The 5,371-nt window shown below is 37.2% G+C and overlaps 1 long non-coding RNA gene across 1 annotated transcript; it reads right to left on the bottom strand.

The window, feature by feature from the left end:
* Positions 1-314: 314 nt before the first annotated feature.
* LOC145423694 (uncharacterized) lies at positions 315-3,530 on the bottom strand. Its single transcript, XR_013904748.1, has 3 exons — positions 3,299-3,530; positions 1,209-1,364; positions 315-792 (listed from the first exon to the last, which is right to left on the bottom strand). It is a non-coding gene; the product is annotated as an uncharacterized LOC145423694 (long non-coding RNA).
* Positions 3,531-5,371: the final 1,841 nt, after the last annotated feature.

The following is a 5,371-nucleotide window of genomic DNA, read 5'->3' as shown; positions in this document are numbered from 1 at the left end:
GGCCTTATGACATCGCGCTTATGTAAAAAATAGTTTTTTAAATGTAAGAGCCATAAGGGGTGTAATTATTAAAATGACACAAAGAAGAGACTTAAAATAACATTATAACCCACAGGCACACAACCAAGAGACCTAAACTGATTAGTATTGGCTTGCTTCTATCACTAAACATCACAATCACTAATACTAGACGATGCAATCTGTTTGTAGTGGTGCACCTTGGGAAAAAAATTGCAAACTGGTGAAATTGGTGCAAGGCACCATTTCCATTGAGAAAAATGGACATTCAAAGTTTGAATTTTTTTTTAAAAGAGTCATGGCTTGAAAAGTGAAAACTGCAGTAATAAAGGCCCCAAGTTGAAAAGTGCCAGAAAAATAAGTTTCACTATGTCCTGCAACTTTACCAGTGCTGGCTTAAAAGAAAGGATGGTACATATTTGAAGAGGTAAACATGTTGTTCCCACATCATAACTGGAAAACTGTTCAATCGTACAGTCTGGTCCTGAAAACCTGGGCCTTCTTTGAAAGGCTGTTCCTTTTGAGCTCCATAACCAGTTTCTATAATACCTCGAAGGTATACTTTTCCAGTGGGTAGGTGAGGTTCAAAGTGTACATTAGTCCAAACAGCATTGCAGCTGCTAGGGTATAGTTATCCAAATCCTGCCAGACTCTCTGGCCTTCAAGGACTATCCCAATGTCCTCAGGGCTGCCATTGGCATCTCTTGACTTTATGATGTAAATTCCCATGGTTGTTTCCTTATTAGATCGTTGGATAATGGCTTCATCTGTGGCCTAGAAAATGCAGAATTCCAAAATTTAATTAAACAGAACACTGGTCAAAGAACATTATACCAAATCTTATTTTAATCTGTGTCACTATTCCAAAAAATGTTAACATTAACACATTAGGTGAACAAAAATGGATTCATTACAGCATGTGATTTGAGTCCTCAGAATGCTTAAAAAGGTAATGAAGTGAAATCTCCATGCAAAGAAGCAGAATACGGTCAGAGCACAGAGAGGTGTTCAACTATCAACTCCACACATAGAAAAATGCAGGTAAAAGAAAAAGAAAAAAAACGCACCCATGGTAAATTGTGAAAATCCCAGGTGATTTTCGACATACTCCTGGCATAGAGTGACAAGCAGCATTTTGTTAAAATTATTATTTTCCCTAAAGTGTATACACAAATTAATTTTTTTCTTACCTGGGCCGTGGGCTCCAGAATGTTCTGAAGTCTTCTTCCTATTTGTCCTCCTCGCCTTTTGAAGACCTTTATTAGTTTGTCAGATAGCACATCTATCTGCGAGAGTAATCTGGACTGCAGTGGCATGGTGGTAATGCGCTTAAACTCTGCATTTATCTAAAAAGAGAAGTTGTCACATAAAAATGCTGTCAAAATCTCAAATCTCACAAGGTTACATCCACACAAAGTTATATTACTATTTATTAGCTATGGGTCCCATGTTGCTGAGCAGTTCCATAGTTGCCCTTACTTCCAAACCACCCAAAGCCTGTTTGCAACCACAGCAGTTGCCTCCTTCTGGCCATTTTGCAGTTCTGCCAAATGACCCAGAAACGACATCTATTATTGTCATATACACATCAAGGTCTTTCATTAATACTTAGTTAAATTAGTTAATTTGACCTTTCCAGAAAATTTACCTTACAGAATGTGAGATAAGATATGCAAATCTTCACTAGTAAATAAAATAATGTTATTAAAACCTTAACAGTAACACCTCTACATAACAGCGCTAGACAATTGTTCTGAAGCAACACCAATCTGCCCTTCAGCAGGGATAAGCACCATATATCGATACAGAAAAAATAAATTTAACATATTTATATTGTCATTATTTTTTATCTCTTTAAGCCCTCCTCTCAGTCTCTCTATAAATCAGTTAAAATAATTTGTTGGGTTTTTGTGTGTCTTTAACATGTTATCAGTAGATTACATTCACTGCCCCAGAACATGAAATAAAGCCCCACGTCATGCACTTCCTCTCCTAATGAGTACTGCATAGGTGTCATGCCCTAAATAAACCGACTTTAGTGAAGACACACCCCCCCCCCCCCCCCCCCCAACACACACAGAGCCCACCCCATGGCAAACTAGCTTATTTAACTGTATAACTAAAACATTTTAGGTACAACCAGTTAACTAAATGGACACGAGTTTGTTAGTCTGTATTCACTGAGAAAAAACAAGCGGATGTGACTGGGCACACACTGAAAAAAAGCTAATGCACATAATATTGTCTCGCAGCTTAAGCTAGCATTATCGTTAGTAAACTTAAGGAATGACTTGTTTTTTACATTATGTTGCTCAACAGCAATTCATGAGAAAAACTTCCCCATCTAATGGATGTTCTCTTCGTTTCCTCTCAAACATGTAGTTTTCAGTTTACCTTGACAAAGTAAAGCTCAGCACCAAACGTAAACGAAGCGAAGACAAAAAATGGCGGACCGCCACAGTGAATTTTCCCTCGCAAAACACACCCTGGGGGTGGAGTTTCAACAGAAAACATAACTATTTTCTGTTATTTTGATATGACTGGTTTTAAAAGACTGAACATCCTTCTAAAACAAGTGAAAGGCGTGAGACTTAATTATGTTTAGACCAAAAATATAAATGATTCATGTTGGATATATTTACTGTATTTTTACTAATTTAACAACCTCATCATTGCATTAGTCGCTTTATGCTATAGCATTACGCTTACATTAGCTTGAAGCTCAAGGTCGTCATTTTATTTAATTTCTTTTTCTGGGCTTACAAACAAGACACACAACATTTAGATAACCGTTACACTGAATCTTGGGTCTGTGTTGAGTCTTCCAGCTGCTGACTACAGAAGCTAGATTGACCTTTCAGCATGTTTATAGCGGCTGTGGCTATGTGCTGGTAATGTTACCGTGTGTGAGCAGTCACATTGGCAGCAGACATGTTTCAACAAACTAGTCATATCCCAGCCCTACATTAGCTTGTTTAATGGTTAAGACACTGCAGGTACCACCACTTACTACAGACACCGATGCAAGTTTGTAATAGTCTGTTCATTTAGACTGAAAGAATATAGAAACAATATTAACTCACATTATGTATGTTAATTACTAATTTGCTTATCGCATAATTTCGGTTACCATTAGCTAACTGGAGCCTAACATTGGCCTTTCATGGTTTTCGATAAACAGCCCACATACCTGTAAAATAACAACACCCAGTAAAAGTCCACATATATAAAGGGTCTACACTCGTTGTCACTGGTGTGTTAGCTTTAAAATCTTATTTACCTTCAAGTGTAAAACTCCAGATGGTAGTAGATTTTCCAAAGCGAGAGACAAAAATGGCGGACAGCGCAGCCGATTTTTCCTTTCCAGGGGGCGGAGCTTGAGGATAAAACACGACTAACTTGTTTCTTTTCAACATGATTTGTTCTAAAAGAATCAATATTCTTAAAGAATATGTGAAAATTAAAAGACAAAAATATGTTTAGATGTGAAATTTAAATTAGTCATGCTGGATATATGAAGTAATTCTATGCAAATTCAACAACCACCCTATTGCATTTTTTTCAGTGTAGGTGGGGGCCACTAGCGGCTATAAGAAGCTGAGTAACACGTCACCATTTCGAGACTTGCGGTGACCCTCTTCAGGCATGTCTCCCCATCATGATGGTCCTTATGCTCTTAAGTGTTGAATTGTATGGAAATAAAGTATTGTTGATTGAGCATAAATACACCGAGTACTGTCCTTCCTTCAGCCCAAAGATTCAAAGAATTGGGAGATTTCAACACTACTCAATATAATTAGTGAAATACAAAAAGCACTCCCTACTTGACCTGGGACTTTCCCCCACCTCTGTATACTTCACTTCATTTAAAAAACAAGAAAAAAAGAGACATCATGAGACAATGGATGGATGTCCTGAAGTATCGCCTCCCAGATCTGGACCAGGACATCACTGAGCTCCTTTAACAGTCTGAGGTACAACTTGACAGTGTCTCTCACCACATTTGGACACATTGTTATGTGCTAAGAAGAGTCTAGAACCCACTGCAGCAGCACAGGATCTGACAATGGGTCCAAGAGTTTCATCCCGATACCTATTTGACCCTGTGCACGAGAAAATGCTAACTTCCTGGTTTGAGACCGGATGTGGGGTTGTACATTTCCGGTAGCTTTACTTTGCGGTCATTCTCTACTGCGAAGATATACTCCAAAATCATGTCCAAAACTCGAAAACGGAAAGATCGCGTTAAGTTACAAAGAGCAGAAGGTGGGAACACTCACCACTGTTGTGTCATAAAAAATCTAATGATCAATTTTGACGTTTAAAGAGTTTAGATCGATCAGTTGTTTACATCACTCAACACAAGCAGAACTGCATTACTGCAGCAGAAGACACATCGTCCACATTCAGAAGCACATCTCTGTGTAGTGACTGGTCTAATGATTTAAACAGGCAAATGTTCAGAATTCAAACTACAGGTGAAGAACAGTCAAACCAGATTTTTCCATGTTATGTCGATATCAGCTAGTCAAGTACACACCTACACAGCATGTTAACAAACTGTGAAAAAAGCCACACAAAAATGAATGACTGCTGGTAACGGTTTCTATAGGTTAGTATGTACGAAGGGTATGTTGTGACTTACCTTAAAAATTACAGTGGTCCCTCGCTAATAACGCGGTTCACCTTTCACCTCGCTGTTTCGCAGATTTTTTAGTGCAAGTTTGCATACTTTTTTTTTTTTACGCCACCTTGTGTCCTGCGTCCTGATCGCTGCAGACGATCTCCTCCGTGACGTCTCTCCTGTACAGTACAGAATTGCTGCATCGATCACTAGCAGTGTGACTCTGAAGTGCAGTACTGTATGTCCACGATGTCCACGAAACGTTTTGCACAGTCAAAAAATAAAATTGGCTACTTGATTTCACCTATCGCTGGTTATTTCTAGAACATAACACCCGCGATAAACGAGGGACTATGGAACGCCAGGACTGCCATAATGAATTAATTAAATACACCATTAAATAATTAATTAAATGTGGCAATAATTAATTAAAATTGGAATTAATTAATTAAATAAATAGTTATGACACATGTAATTAATTAATTATTAACACATTTAATTAATTATTGACACATTTAATTAATTATTTATGTATTTCACATTTTAATTAATTATTGACACATTTAATTAATTAATTATTGACACATTTAATTAATTATTTATATATTTCACATTTTAATTAATTATTGACACATTTAATTAATTATTGACACATTTAATTAATTATTTAATGATATATTTATTTATTTCATTTTGGCAGTCCTGGCGCCTGGCTCTCGTCATGAAATA

This window comes from Astatotilapia calliptera, chromosome 22 (genome assembly GCF_964374335.1).
Source record: "Astatotilapia calliptera chromosome 22, fAstCal68.1, whole genome shotgun sequence".
Classification (NCBI taxonomy): domain Eukaryota; kingdom Metazoa; phylum Chordata; class Actinopteri; order Cichliformes; family Cichlidae; genus Astatotilapia; species Astatotilapia calliptera.
Note: the sequence above shows the minus strand (reverse complement) of the source record. Positions and strands in the feature narration are given on the sequence as shown.